This window comes from Pleurodeles waltl, chromosome 4_1 (genome assembly GCF_031143425.1).
Source record: "Pleurodeles waltl isolate 20211129_DDA chromosome 4_1, aPleWal1.hap1.20221129, whole genome shotgun sequence".
Taxonomy (NCBI): Eukaryota; Metazoa; Chordata; class Amphibia; order Caudata; family Salamandridae; genus Pleurodeles; species Pleurodeles waltl.
The window spans coordinates 550,143,675-550,160,321 of record NC_090442.1 but is presented as its reverse complement, the minus strand read 5'-3'; positions in this window follow the sequence as shown (position 1 = coordinate 550,160,321).

Genomic DNA, 16,647 nt, shown 5'->3' with positions numbered 1-16,647 from the left:
TAGGATATTTGAGACAGCTGTTATTGTTGAAGGTAAAAGGATTAAACCAACTGAGTGGGGTGCATTTTGAATGTGGGATTTAAAGTGCAAATAATTTGTGGTTGAGGGATGTAAAGGGCAAATGAAGAATTGTTGGCAGTACGCAGGGACCCAGAAAAGATGTCCCATGACCGGTATAATAGTGCATTTTGGAGGAAATGTCAGCTTGACGTCCAGGGAGTGTACCCCTGTCTTCCACTGCCAAGCATGACAGCAGGGGAAGATGGAGTTCACACAGATCTTCTGATAGAGGATATTATTGAAGGTGGCTAAAGAGTCCCCCCTTTTTGCCCTTGTTGTCAAAACTGCTGCAGCTCATTATTTGACAGTCAGCGAGAAACCCACCAAGCTACCTCAGGTGCCCCAGCCAAGTATGCAAACTGTTAAAAGAGGAAATGAACAGAACAGAACTTGGCAGCATTACAGATGTCAAGTTCCTTTCTTGCAAGAGGCCGGAAATAACACAGACAGCAAGCAACTTGGAGCACAAGCAAGCACAATTGATTAAACAATGTACCAATAACAATATACTGCCTTGACTAATTCAACTTGGCAACAAAGGTTTGGAGACATATCTGCAGATCACACTTTAGAGGCTCCTGGGTTTCTAAACTTAATGTAGGACATATGCACTTATACAAAGGTCTGTGTGCATGATGTTAAATCACTAGGGAAAGGGGCAAGGACAGACATCAGGAGCAGAAGGAGGGGAAGGCTACAACATTATCACCGCCCATTGTAGCTGTGCTGAACCTAGAGGGATCCCACAGGAACAGCTGCAGTAACACACCTGTATCCTCACCCTCCTCCTCACCCAACAGCCGTGCCTGTAAACATTTCCTAAAATCAGACACAGCAAATGTGCTGTGCTCTTGGCATATCTGGTAGAAGGTCATTTACAGCTACAACTATTAGAGTTAGAATGTGACAAGCAGTACTTTAAAGTGATACTGCAGTTGGCTAAGGCATGGTTACTTGAAGACTACCACCACTGCACTAGACATACAGTATGTGCAACATGTGCAGGAGAATGACAGTACCAAGTCGTCCTCACTTCATTCTAAATATGGGTGGGATACATCTAAATTTAGCTTCCGGGACCCAGACGTATGGTCTTGGAACAAGACCCAGGTGCTGGATGCTTTGCAGTATGCAATTGGTAAGCTGAGGCAGTAGAGGGAACTATCGACTATCCTGATGATGCACACTGTTGCATAGCAGTTGGTCACTGCCTCCTCTTCAACATGCCCTAGTGTTATCATGCCACTCCATGAAGTGCCCTAATCACCCACACCTGATGGAAAGCCAGAGCTACCCAGCCACATACATGCATGCTGCCTTGTCAAGATGTGATTTAATGTTGTTTACCAAGGATGTCCCAAAGGTACGTGAGGAACCACATAAATGGTACACAGAATTAAATAGAATGGTAGCTATGGGGAGTCTCCTTTGGAAAGATTTAGAAATACTATTTAACTTTATTGTACCAAAAGATTTCTGGGAAGACTGCAAACATGCAGTTACTTGACCGACAGATGAGACAGAATTAAAGTTAGGGGGAGAACCTAATGACATAATCGCTGATAAGTTAGGAGAAGTAATGAGGCATTTGAAGACAAAAGTACCAGAGAACAGGGTAGATTGGTCAAAGCTAGTGAATACAATGCAAGATAAAGAAGAAAGTGTTGATGCCTACTATGACTGCCTGTTGCAGATATGTCAGTAGAATAGTGGCATGCGCAACTACCTAAGTGAGGGTCTCCCAGCCTTTGTCACAACATTTAAGCATGGACTGCGCCCACCAATATGATCATACCTCCAGACATCATCTGTCTGCTGGCAACAGAAACCAATAGAGGAGGTATTGGCTGCTGCTAGGTACTGTGTAGATGACCAGGTACACCTATAGGCAATGGAAGAGGTGAAGGCAAAAAAAAGTAAGGTGTGATTGATGATTGCATAGGAACAATACTACCAGAATATAGGTCAGCAGGGCAGAGGATGTGGCAGTAGCCAGGGTAGCTCAGGGGAGACAAAGCGACATCACGACCCCGACACATGGCAACTCCTACGGGACAAGAATCCAGGTGACATTGGCGTATCGAGACTAAAGACAATGCAGCAGACAGTTGCCCCCTTCTGCATTAAAAATGCCTGAGATGATTCGTCCACTACATGGACTATAAAAGAACTGATAAAAGGGGGCATTTAGGAGATGGTTTGTAGGGCTAGGATCAGCCAACAGGCACCACCACCACTGATGAAAAGGTCAAATATATACATAGGTGACAGCAACTGTAAAAAATATGTTATCTTATGGGGGGCTAGAGGAGGGGACATGTACCCGTCCCCAGAGTTTGTTGGATACAGGGACCTGTTTTTTGTGTGCAGAGCTTCAGCATATTTGTATTTGCCTATGGGATAGTATGGGAGATGTTACCTGTCTTTTGTGCTTCTACGGATGTCCCACAAAACACACCTGTCACACCTACCTACATTGGCCGAGACAGGAAGGATGCAGGAAAAAAGGTTAGCGAACTAGGTTGGCACCATGATAACAGAAATGGGCACACTGACGCCACCACTAGGGGTAGCACATAACAGTCACCACATACATGCTTTAGCAAGGCTGATTGAGAACATGGCTGTAGGAAGGTACCCTCTTTCATGGCATCACTACCCCTTTTTCTGCCTGATGTCAGTGTGTTTGACTGTGTTCACTGGGATCTTGCTAACCACGACCAGAATGATTATGCTCTCTCCTTCAAACTTGGTTGCTGGAAGCATTATCATCCCACAATTGGCATACTGGTGCCCCAATGTAAGCCCCTAGTATATGGTACCTAGGTACCCAGGGCACTGGGGTTCCAGGGGATCCCTATGGGCTGCAGCAGTTATTCTGTCACCCATTGTAGGAAAGTACCATCTTGCCTGGCATGTTACCCCCATTTTTCACTGTATGTATGTTGTTTTAGCCCTTGTGTCACTGGGATCCTGCTAGGCAGGACCCCAGTGCTCATAGTATGTGCCCTGTATGTGTTCCCTGTGTGGTGCCTAACTGTATCACTGAGGCTCTGCTAACCAGAACCTCATTGTTTATGCTCTCTCTGCTTTCTAAATTTGTCACTGCAGGCTAGTGACAAAATTAACCAATTCTCATTGGCACACTGGTACACCCATATAATTCCCTTCTATATGGTACTTAGGTACCCAGGGTATTGGGGTTCCAGGAGATCCCTATGGGCTGCAGCATTTCTTTTGCCACCCATAGGGAGCTCAAACAATTCTTACACAGGCCTGTCAGTGCAGCCTGAGTGAAATAACATCCACGTTATTTCACAGCCATTTTTCACTGCACATAAGTAACTTATAAGTCACCTATATGTCTAACCCTCACTTGGTGAAGGTTGGGTGCCAAGTTACTTAGTGTGTGGGCACCCTGGCACTAGCCAAGGTGCCCCCACATCATTCAGGGCAATTTCCCCGGACTTTGTGAGTGCGGGGACACCATTACACGCGTGCACTATACATAGGTCACTACCTATGTATAGCGTCACAATGGTAACTCCGAACATGGCCATGTAACATGTCTAAGATCATGGAATTGTCACCCCAATACCATTCTGGTATTGGGGGGACAATTCCATGATCCCCCGGGTCTCTAGCACAGAACCCAGGTACTGCCAAACTGCCTTTCTGGGGTTTCCACTGCAGCTGCTGCCAACCCCTCAGACAGGATTCTGCCCTCCTGGGGTCAGGGCAGCCCAGGAAGGCAGGACAAAGGATTTCCTCTGAGAGAGGGTGTTACACCCTCTCCCTTTGGAAATAGTTGTGAAGGGCTGGGGAGGAGTAGCCTCCCCCAGCCTCTGGAAATGCTTTGATGGGCACAGATGGCGCCCATCTCTGCATAAGCCAGTCTACACTGATTCAGGGATCCCCAAGCCCTGCTCTGGCGTGAAACTGGACAAAGGAAAGGGGAGTGACCACTCCCCTTTCCAGTACCTCCCAGGGGAGGTGCCCAGAGCTCCTCCAGTGTGTCCCAGACCTCTGCCATCTTGGAAACAGAGGTGTTGGGGGCACACTGGACTGCTCTGAGTGGCCAGTGCCAGCAGGTGATGTCAGAGACCCCCTCTGATAGGCTCTAACCTTTCTTGGTAGCCAATCCTCCTTTTTTGGTAGCCACACCTCCTTTTCTGGCTACTTAGGGTCGCTCCTCTGGGGTATTCTTCAGATAACGAATGCAAGAGCTCACCAGAGTTCCTATGCACTTCCCTCTTTGACTTCTGCCAAGGATCGACCGCTGACTGATCCAGGATGCCTGCAAAACCACAACAAAGTGGCAAGACGACTACCAGCAACATTTTAGCGCCTTATCCTGCCGGCTTTCTCAACTGTTTCCTGGTGGTGCATGCTCTGGGGGCTGTCTGCCTTCACCCTGCACTGGAAGGCAAGAAGAAATCTCCCGTGGGTCGACAGAATCTGCCCCCTGCTAACGCAGACACCAAAAGACTGCATCACCAGTCCTCTGGGTCCCCTCTCATCCTGACGAGCATGGTCCCTGGAACACAGGAACTCTATCCAAGTGACTCCCACAGTCCAGTGATCCTTCAGTCCAAGTTTGGTGGATGTAAGTCCTTGCCTCCCCACACTAGACTGCAAACCTGTGTACTGCATGATTTGCAGCTGCTCTGGCTTCTGTGCACTTCTCCAAGGACTCCTTCATGCACAGCCTACCCTGGTTCCCCAGCACTCAATCCTCTAGTGCTCAACCCTCTGAGTTGGACTCCGACATCATGGGACCCTCCTTTGTGACTCTGAGCCAGCTCTGGTTCACAAATGTTCTAAGTGCCTGCTCTGGTACTTATGCAGGTGCTGCCTGCTTCTGTGGGGGCTCTCTGAGTTGCTGAGTGGCCCCTCTGTCTCCTCCTCCAAGGGGCGACATCCTGGTCCTTCCTGGTCCCCAGCAGCACCCAAAAACATCTACCGCAACCCTTGCAGCTAGCAAGGCTTGTTTGCGGTATTTCTGCGTGGGAACACTTCTGCAACCTTCAGCACGACGTGCGACATCTTCCATCCAAAGGAGAAGTTCCTAGTCCTCTTCGTTGTTGCAGAATCATAGGTTTCTTCCATCCAGAGGCAGCCTTCTTGCACCTTCATCCAGGGTTTCCTGGGCTCCTGCCCCCCCGGACACTATCGCGACTCTTGGACTTGGTCACCTTGCCTTGCAGGTCCTCAGGTCCAGGAATCCATCTTCAGTGCTTTGCTGGTGTTTGTGGTTTTTGCAGAATCCCCCTTTCACGACTACGTGTCCTTTTTGGGAGTAGTTGTACTTTACTCCTACTTTTCAGGGTCTTGAGGTGGGGTATCTTGGACACCCTGACTGTTTTCTTACAGTCCAAGTGACCCTCTACAAGCTCCCATAGGTCTGGGGTCCATTCGTGATTCACATTCCACTTTTGGAGTATATGGTTTGTGTTGCCCCTAGACCTATGTTCACCTATTGCATCCTATTGTAATTCTACACTGTTTGCATTACTTTTCTTACTATTACTTACCTGGTTTTGGTTTGTGTACATATGACTTGTATATATTACTTACCTTCTAACTGAGGGTACTCACTGAGATACTTTTGGCATATTGTCATAAATATAAAGTACTTTTATTTTTAGTAACTCTGAGTATTGTGTTTTCTTATGATATTGTGCTATATGATATAAGTGGTATAGTAGGAGCTTTGCATGTCTCCTAGATCAGCCTAAGCTTTGCTATAGCTATTTTCTATCAGCCTAAGCTGCTAGAAACACCTCTATTCTACTAATAAGGGATAACTGGACCTGGCACAGGGTGTAAGTACCACAAGGTACCCACTATAAGCCAGGCCAGCCTCCTACACCCATACAAAGGGTTCGGCAGGCCTGCCATTGCAGTCTGCGTGAACCGGGTACATGCAACCATTTTCACTACAGGTCACTGCACCAGGTCACTATAAGTCACCTCTGTGGTAGGCCCTCTCAGCCCAGAGGGCAGGATGCAGGCACTTTTGTGTCAGGGCTCCCCTGCACAAGCATAGGTGCCCCCACAAACTCCAAAACCACTTTACTGGACTCTGTGAGTGCAGGGACACCATTTTACATGTGTACTGGACAAAGGTAACTCCGAACCTAGGCATGCTTGGTATCAAACATGTTGGGATCATACCCCAATACATTTGTGAGTATTAGTTGTATGATTCTATACACTTTGGGGGCTCTATAGAGGACTCCCAGCATTGCTTCCACAGCCTTCTGAGGTTTTTCAGGCAGCCCCATCTGCTGCCACCTCACAGACAGGTTTCTGCCCTCCTGTTGCTTGAGCAGCTCAAGACCAGGAAGGCAGAACAAAGGACTTCCTTTGAGAGAGGGGTGTTATACCCTCACCTTTAGGAAATAGGTGTTACATGGCTTCGGAGGGGTAGCCTCTCCAAGCAACTGGTATGTTTTGAAGGGCACATTTGGTGCCCCCCATGCATAAACCAGCCTACACCAGTTCAAGGAACTCCAGTCCCTGCTCTTGCACTAGACTGGACAATGGAAAGGGAAGTGACCACTCCCCTGTCCATCACCACCCTAGGGGTGGTGCCCAGAGCTCCTCCAGAGGGTCCCTGGATTTTGCCATCTTGAATCCAACATTGGTAGGGAACTCTGGAAGCAGCTGAGTGGCCAGGCAGGTGACATCAGAGCCCCCTCCTGATAGGTGGTCATCCAGCTAGGAGACCAATCCTCATTTCAGGGCTATTTAGGGTCACTCTTTTGGGTGGTTCCTCAGATTCAGCTTGCAAGATTCCAGCAGGATTCCTCTGCATCCCTTGCTTCGACTTCTGTTCAAAGAAACTGCATCTTCGCCTGCAACATTGGTTCTCCGGCTCCTTCCAGCTTTTGCAACATTGTGCAACATTTCCCTGGTTTAACAACCTGTGAGGACAGCCCGTCTTCAGTCTGCACAGGAAAGAAAAATGAATCTCTCTTGGAGTGAAGGAGTCACTCCCCTGGATCTGCAGGCACCAAAAACGACGACGACTGGCTGCGTGGATCCCCTCTCCTGCTGAGATGCGTGGATCCTGCAACACTGGTTTGGTCAGAAGTGGTCCAGATGGTCCTCTCTACCAGCTGTCCAACTTGAGTGGAGATAAGCTCTTGCCTTCCCACCCAGGACAGTACCCCTTTGCACCTCATCCTTTGCAGCTGCCAGGGCTTGTTGACACTTATTTAAGGGGTTTTCAGTCTTCGTGGAGCTCCAGCCCCAAGCACTCCTTCCTATGATGCACAGCTCCCCGGGTGACTGTTCTGAGGCATGGGATTCTTTTCCGTAGTGCTGCATGGGCTCCATTTGCACTATCTGTGTCACCGTCCTGTGGGACTCCTGTGTGTGCTGCCTGTGCTACTGTGGGCTCCCTGCAATACTGAGGGCCCCCCTGTGTCCTCCTCCTGGGTTGAGTCCTCGTTGGCCTTGCTGGTACCCGGCAGCACCACTTTCCACTAACAGTGAGTTTTGCTTGTGCCAAGGCTTTTTGGTGGCTCCTGCCCCACTGGGGTCTTCTGTGTCTTCTGGACTTGGTCCCATCTTTCCACAGGTCTTCCTCTTCAGTAATCCAATGTTGGTTTCTTGCAGTTATCTCTAGGTTTTTGCAATTCTCTTCTTTTCTTCTAAGTGGGTGTTCTGGGGAAATAATAGTAATTTATCTCTTCTTTCACGGTTGCTTGGGGGTGCTGTGGGACTTACCTTTGTGCTTTCCTGGTACCCCCAGTGACCCTCTCTGCACTCCACTTACCTGGGGGGGTGACACTCTTACATTCAATTTTTTAGTATATGGTTTGTGCTCCCCCTAGGTCTACTATTCTTTATTGTATTTTACACTATTTGCACGGTTTTCAAACTATTCTTATGCCTATTTCTGACAACTAGTGTATATAATTTGTATATTTCTTACCTCCTAAGGGAGTATTGCCTGTATAGTAATTTTGGTGTTGTGTTACCATAATAAAGTACCTATATTTTTTTAACACTGAGTGTGTTCTTTCATGAGTGTAAGTGCTGTGTGACTACACTGATATTGCATGAGCTTTGCATGTCTCCTCGATACACCTTGACTGTTCATCCACAGCTACCTCTAGAGAGCCTGGCTTCTAGACACTGCCTACTCTTCACTAATAGGGGACACCTTGACCTGGCATAAGATGTAAGTACCCTAGGTACCCACTACATACCAGGCCAGCTTCCTACAATGGCAGACTCAACAGCAGCAGCCCTGAGAACATCACAGAGGAATTAACTTCTTTAAGGGCGATGATTATCCAGAATAGAATTACCTTAGACATCATCCTAGCAAAAGAAGGCGGGATCTGTCGGGTCTCCACCAGAGGTATTTTTCCTTCATCCCTGATAATAGTGTAAACATCAAACATGCAATTGAAAATATAAGGGAGGTGGGGCAACAGGCTCACAACATGCAAGTGAACTGGTGTTTGCAGCACTGATGGCTTGTGACGTTTGGGGCACACGTGATGCTGCACAGCTAAGATGAGCTACGCCTGGTGGGACTGGGGGTCAGGCAAAGGTGAGCATGCTCCTGGTAGCTGTTATAATTAGACACCGTCCAAATCCTGTCATGGCAGCAGAGGGTGAAGAAGGAAGGAGATGCTCACTCAGTTCACCGGACCCCCAGCGGAAAAAGTTTCCCAAGCACAGAAGCCATGCCTAGCATCAGAGGGGGTCGACGAGGAGGGGCCCCGTCAAAAGGTCCTTTATGGAGGCACTATTCATGTCTTTATGCAAGGGTATGTAAGCAGTGAAACAGGAGCTAGCACAGAACCTGAAAGATGTGCATTGTGACTTGACAGAGGTAGGGAACAGAGTGTTGAAGCTAGAAGATCATGAAACTGGCTGGGATGAGGCGCTCAAACAGCTTCTACAGGAGGTATTAGATCGACGCGACCAGAAGAGTGGCTTACAACCCCGTGCAGAGGACCTTGAAAATCATTCTTGTAGGAACAATATTCACATCCATGGGGCACCATTAAAGGTGGAAGTCCCAGACATTGGGACTTATGTGAGACCTCTCTTCCTACAGATTTTAGATGCACCAGCAGACATAGAGCTGCAACCAGACAGAGTTTATACAGTGGGCCTCCTAAGGCCGGAAGGCCACTGTCCTCTAGACTTTCAACTAGGGGTATGTGAAAAATTGCACTCTGCCAGTGGAGTTTGTGGAGTTTAGCTGACTCTGTGCTCCACATAAAGTGGAAAGTTCTGGCAAAACTCTGCCTCATGGTCCAGGTCTTTCTCATGCGCGGCATACCAACATTAAGTTGTCGAGCACGAGTGAGAATTTACATTCCCTAGCATGATGTTTTCAGGTGCTAGAACACCTACCAGTGAGATTTCTCAATGTGGGTGGTGACAACAGGTCCCAACTGTTCTGATTGAGAAGGCTGCTGCTTCAGTAGAAAATAAACAACACTCTCTGGTGCACCCCATGGTGTTGTTTGTTCTGATTTTACAGTGCAGGAGCAGACCCAGGTGCTAAAAATCACCACAAGCAATGAAACGTGCCTCATTCTACCCACTTGCAAAACTCGGCAGAATCTCAATGAGTTTTCTTATAATCCCACGGAATTCTGCCCAGGCCTGCTTTCAACTAAAAGAAAATATACTATGAAAGGTAAGGGATGCTGACCCCCATAGAGTTTCAAGGCCACAAGGTAGCGCTGTATCAAGATCTCTTTGGACTGACTCTTCATAAACTCAGAGACTTCTGGCCAATGAAGATCCACTTCAAAAGCCAGGGGATCACATAGAACTGGGTTCATCCCTCCTACCTTAGTTCCAATTGGAAAGGAAACTTCATCAGCAAAGGCCTGCCGCCTTTTAAACATCCTTGAAAAAGAGGGGGAAAACTTGCAGCACAGTCCCAGCAGACATAAGGAGCATCGCTGCACTTGATGATGCAAAACCCCAACTTCCCCTACAAGCTTGCACCTGGATCGAGAAACCATAGCCATGGAGAGGCAAGCCACCTGGACTCACTGGCTGGTGACTTGGAGAGGCAGGCATCGCCCTGAGACCCACCTGGACCTAGAACTCACTCACTCTACCCACTATGAGAGAGTACACTTGCTGGCACCTGGGGCAGGGGTGGTAGGAGGTGAGTGGCCTCATCTTGCAGCAATGAAGGCAACATGTGTGGCCCCCTCACTGTAGGACACTCTCAGGACTTACTTGGCTATTGCTGGGGGCTTGATTATACTGTGGGTAACTTTATTCTTTATTTATGATTGGGGTATATGTTGGGTAGGTACTCACTGTTTTCTTTCCTTTGAGTGCATCTGCACATTGCTTCTTCTCACCCTTACACTTAGGTGCAGGTCCCTGAAGTGATGTGATGATGGTAGCTACAAGAGACACATTTGACACCTGGGGACTGGAATAGAATGAAATCCTGACACATCCCAAGCCAATATTTCTCCTCTTCCTACACCAAGACGGGTGGAATCACCATTCTGGTCTCCTGCTTCTTTAGTGGCACAGTGGGGTGCAAGATTGCTGAGATGAGAGGGCAACTCTTAGGTTACCAGGCTAAACATAGCGGACACTGTGGTCCCTCTTCTCCCCCAGCGACAATCCAGAATGCTTTCTTAAGTGGGCTATAATGGAGGTGAAGGCCATCTGGATCACATGATGTTGGTGGGGTAGACCTCAACCTCATGTTCCATAATGAAGTCGATAGGTCCAGGCAGAGATATGGCCAAACTGAAGCACTCTCACAGGAAGACATCAATTGGTTGCAAAAGATTGGCCTACATCAATTATGGAGGGTCACACACCCAAACACTAGGCATTGTAACTTTTTTTCCCTACACAAACAAAATCTACGCTCATCTTGATTATTTCTTGGTGATGAGTGACATTCAAACTAGAATGACAGCACTGGAAAATGAACATCAGACCCTGTTGGACCACACCACTGTAAAGCTTACCCTTTGATATACCCTGCCCATGGCCAGCGCAAAAGAGCCTTCTTCATCTGTCAGATGTGGTCTGACTCAACACCTCATCACGCAAGCCATCACAGATTATCTAGCTTTTAATAACACACCTGACACCTCAATAGCCACACTATGGAAAACAGTAAAAGTAATTCTGGGTGAATTATTAGCCATCTCCACAGCTGACAACAAACTTCGCCAGGAGAAGTGGGAGGCCCTAAAGGAGAAAGTAAAGGAGCTTGAACTTATCCATGAGCTGACTAGGGCCCCTAGTATCTGGCAGCAGCTGGAAGCTGCATGGGCATAGCTGGGCAGTCTAGATTTGGACAGGGGACAGGGCTGAATATGGTGGGGCAAATGCTGCAGACTGTTAGGACAGGCAAAATGACAGTCATAAAGGACGGATACTATCCTCCACCAAAACGGTGGTCATATAACGAGAAATGGGCCTATTGCTAAGGTCTTTCAGGAATGTTATGCAACATTATGAACAGTGCAAGACTTGCTTCCTGATGGCCCCAGTGTATATCTTCGAGAAGCAGGTACACCCTAACTGACACCCCAGCAGTCTGATTTCTTAGATCAACCAATTAGAATAGCAGAGGAAGTGATGGCCATTGCAAAACAGAAACTCTTCAAGTTGCTAGGCCCCAATGGAATTCCACCCCTTTTCTATCAAACTTTATGTCAAACATTTGCCCTTATCCTCACCTGACTTTTTAACTTATTTACAGATATGGGGACAATACAACCACCATGCTCTAGGCCTCCATCTTTGTTATTCCCAAACCCAGGCAGGATAAGCGACAGTGCAAATCTCATCAACCCATCTCACTTATAAATGTAGATATTAAGCTATATTTCAGTATCTTATCGGCACAGTGGGACCTTATATGCCTGGCCTGGTGGACCCAGATCAGGAAGGCTTCATCCCCCAATGCCAGTCTGACGACAGTATTCAATGCTCGCGGAGGGAAATGATGCTCCTAGATGTAGATGTCAGGAAGGTATTTGACCAGGTTCATTTGTCCTATATGGAAGAAATGCTCGTCCCTTTTGGCTCTGGACAGGGGCTTTGTGCCTGGCTTTTCAGTGATTATGGGATCCTGCAAGCTACAGTGAGGGTGAATGGCCGGACATACATCAGTCCCCTTTCTCGTCAGTAGGAGGACAAGACAGGGATACCAATTATCCTCTCTACTGTTCGCTCTCATGGAGTCCTTGGCACAAATCGTGAAAGATGACACACGCATTAATGGAATGCGTTTCTCCGGAGAAGATCATACCATTAGCCTGTATGCCGATATTATGATTGTTACCCTCAATGACCCACTGCTGTCCTGCCAGCCTTTCTGGAGGAACTGGAGAGGATCAGGAAGTGGCAAGCTTCTGTGACAATCTGCAAAAATAGCAGGCTCTTATCCTCTCAATTGTATCCCACATGCAACTGACGCTGGCAGTCTAATATCCAGTGCAGTGGGTAAACTCCGCAGTACTGTGCCTGGGTGTTCAGACAGCCCATTGTGGGGCAGAACTGCAGACCTTAATTATCAAGACTTAATCTGGCAAGTGTGGGTGTGGGCAAGTGTCATTTATAAGTGAGATGGGTTGATAAGATTTGCATTGTCACTTATCCTTCCTGGGTTTGGGAATAACAAAGATGGAGGCCATCTTGCTCAATGGAAGCGTTATCAGATTTCGTTGCTCGGACATAGCCGCAATGAAAATTGTCCATTCTCATGTGGGCTCTGTTCTTGTTCTGGCCTTTCTCTTGGAGGCCCCAGTAGGTGTGCTGCAATCCATACAAGGGGAACTAAACTGCTTTGTCTGGTTGGGGGGACCATGCATGTGCTGAGATGTGCTTTGCTGACTGTGACTGGGGTAGGTCAATGACGACACGAAGAGAAAAGCTTTTGTGAGTACAGGTGTGATTTATTTGGTTCAGGAATATCTGGCGTGACATATTAGTGTCTTTCTTGTGCTGTTTCCTCTTTGGTTTCCTTCTACTGGGCTTTCACCTCTTCTTTGGTTTTATCTATTGCAGGGCTCCCAGGAAGCGCATGTGGGAAAAGAACAAGATAAGATATCGGTAAGTCCTTTTATCTTTTTGGTTCTTTCTTTCCCTACTCTGCTCTCTTTCTTCTCTCTTGTTCTGAAGGGATTTTCTCTCTCCTTCTTTCTTAATGCCTTTATTCCGTTACTTCTCTTCCACTGACCCTTTTCCTGCCATGGGTTACAGACTTCTGTTTTCTGTCTTAGTTCCTGTATACACTTCCTGTTGTAGTGTCCTTTTCTTGATTCTTCTCCTCTCTTACTCTTCTTACATTATTGTGGGTCTCCCTGTCTTTGGGGTCTCTGGCTTCTTTTTCTCTTTCCTTCCTTTATACCCTTCTGCCCTTTATGTCTGCTTCTTGTCTTAGTGGGACATATTCCTGCGTCCTGTCTACTGCTCTTGGGTTTCTCGCACTTGGTTTTATGAGTGGACTCCCTCTTCCCCCTCTTCCACGTTGTTGCCTTCCGGCTCCTCCCCCGTTCGACCTCCCCACTCCCACTTGGTTCCAGATCCCCTTCTTCCCCTTCCCAACCGCCCTGGTCCCCCTTAACCAGTCCCAGGACGCACCTGAGTCTGCCATGCTTCTCCTGAAGCGTGGCTGGTAGTCTCACGTTGCACCTCCTGGGCTGCCGCTGTTTCTGCCACATGGCTGACCTCTCTACTCCTGGATTCCGTCTTCTTTCGCCGTCCCGTCCTCCCGCGCTGCTCCTGGTTAAACCGCCGCCACTCTCCCCTTCTCTGCCGTCCGCCGTCTTTATAGCTGTTTTCGTCCCCACGCACCAATCTCCCGGCTCCTCCTTTGATGCCGGAAGTCTTTGGGGATTCGTTGGCAACCTCTGTAGAACCGGGTTATCCCCGGCAGCGTTAGCACAAGTCGGAATTATGGAGGGGCCGCACCGCGCCGGCCCGTCACAAACACTCCCCCTAGCGAGCAGCTGATAGAGGCACTCCGAGTTTGGATAATGGGACAAGTAATCAGCGTTCGTCATGAGGTTGCCCGGGGAATGACGTATCTGGAAGGAAAAAGGCTGGAGTGAGAGAAACCACCTGAGTACGTGAGCAGTGGTGTCTTTGTTTTAGGCAAGCCAGGTTAGAGGTGCAAGGTCAGTCAACAATGTAAATGTTCTTCCCGCTAAATAATATTGCAGGGATTCCACTGCCCACTTGATAGCCAAACATTCCTTTTCCAAGGTGGGGTAGTGTTGTTCCCGAGGAAGGAGTTTACGACTAATGTAAACAATGGGATGTAGGGCCCCATCCTCTTGTTCTTGTGACAGTACGGCTCCTAGTCCCATGTCGGAGGCATCGGTCTGTACCACAAACAGTTTATTGAAGTCGGGACAACATAACACCAGTCCGGATGTTAGGACGTGTTTTAACGCCTCAAAACTCTGTATTTCCACAGCAGAGGGAGGGGGTAAGTTATTAGGGTATGTTTTGCCTAATAAATCTGTAAGAGGTCCGGCTATAGTGGAGAATTGGGGTATGAACCGACAATAGTATCCTACAAGTCCCAGAAATGCCCGCACATCCTTCTTTGTGCGGGGATGGGGTATGTGGGTGATGGCCTGGATTTTCTCTACCTGTGGTCTAACTTGTCCCTCCCCTAGGATATATCCCAAGTATTTAATTACTGTGTGGCCGAATTTACATTTCTCAGGATTAGCTGTGAGGTTCGCTTCTCTTAGTGCCTGTGAGATGTGTTCTAGGTGCTCTAGGTGGTCTTTCCATGTCAGGCTGTAGACCACAATGTCATCCAGATAGGCAGCCGCATACTGGTGGTAGGGTCTAAATATCTTATCTATAAGTCTTTGAAAGGTGGCAGGGGCTCCATTGAGTCCGAATGGAAGAACCGTGAAGTCATAAAGACCAGAGGGAGTGGCAAATGTGTTTTTTTCCTTATCTTCTGGACGTAATGGGATTTGCCAATACCCTTTTGTTAAATCTAGGGTGGACATATAGCGGGCTTGACCTAACCGATCTAGGAGTTCGTCTATGCGAGGCATTGGGTATGAGTCAAACTGTGAAAGGGCGTTGACCCGTCTGAAGTCAACACAGAATCGGGTGCTTCCATCCGGTTTTGGCACTAATGCCACCGGGGAACACCAAGGGCTAGTAGACGGTTCTATGATACCTGCTTCTAACAGAGCTTCTACTTCTCACTCTATGAGTTGTTTTTTTGCTTCAGAGGTACGGTATGGACTTTGCCGAGATACAGTGTTGGTATTGGTACGAATCGAGTGTTGTATTAGGGCTGTTCGTCAAGGTGTTTTTGAAAACACATCTAGATTGTTCTTGACAAGGAGGGTAGGTTGTGTACGGTTAGTTTCCGAAAGGGCGGGTTTATTTGAGGGGAAGGACCCTCCTTCTGTGAACGAGTAGGGAGGGGGTGGAGGGGAATATCTTCTTCTGGTTCTTTTGCAATATAAAAGGCGGGGTGTTCATCTAAGGGTTTGTGCCATTTCTTTAACAGATTAATATGGTATATTTGTTCCCGGCCGGTACCCTGGGGTATTGCAAGTCTATACGTGGTAGGATTGACCTGCTCTATAACCTCGTAGGGTCTTTGCCATCTGGCTAGTAACTTGTTTTCACAACTGGGTAGTAATACCAATGCTTTGTCTCCCACCCTCAGACTAGGATTGGAGCTTTTGGCGTTGTATATCTTCTCTTGTGGTTACTTTGGGCCTCTCTTAATGCAGTATGGGATTCTTTCCATACGGCATGAAGGTTTTCCCTCGGTTCTCTGGTATACGTTAGAATGTCCTTGACCTCTTCCTCTGATTCCTCACATTGTTCTGCCAACATGTCTAGGAGTGTACAGGGCTATCTCCCAAATAGCAACTCAAAAGGGCTATGACCTGTAGAAGCCTGGACATGGGTTTGTATGGCATAGAGGACCAATGGTTGCTTCTTTTCCCAGTCTTTCCCTGCTTCTGAAATGCTTTTGCGGAGTAATGTTTTAATAGTCTTGTTATATCGTTCCACAAATCCGTCTGTTTGGGGATGATATACTGAGGTTCTTATTTGATTGATTCTAGGGAATGACATACTTCGGCCATAAGTTGTGACATAAACGGAGTTCCCTGGTCTGTGAGAATTTCCTTTGGAAACCCTACACGGGAAAAAAACTCAATCATGGCCTGTGCAAGAGTTTTCGTATGCATAATGGGAATAGGAATGGCCTTGGGATACCGTCTCGCGTAGTCGACCAACACAAGGAGATATTGGCGCCCGTTTTCCGAAGGAGTCAGGGGTCCTACAATGTCTAGCCCGACCCGAGTGAAAGGGGTCTCGATAATAGGAAGTTCTTGTAGAGGGGCTAGCCGATGAGGGCATGGATTCATGAGTTGACACTTTGGGCATTCAGAACAATGTTTCCTAATATTTCCAAACACCCCGGCCAATAGAACTGCCGTAATATCGCTGCCTCCATTTTCTCTCTCCCCATGTGTCCTTCTCCATTATCCCCATGTGCTAAGTGCAGGACCTGTTGTCTATCTGCTCGGGGCACTACCAATTGAGATGCTTTTT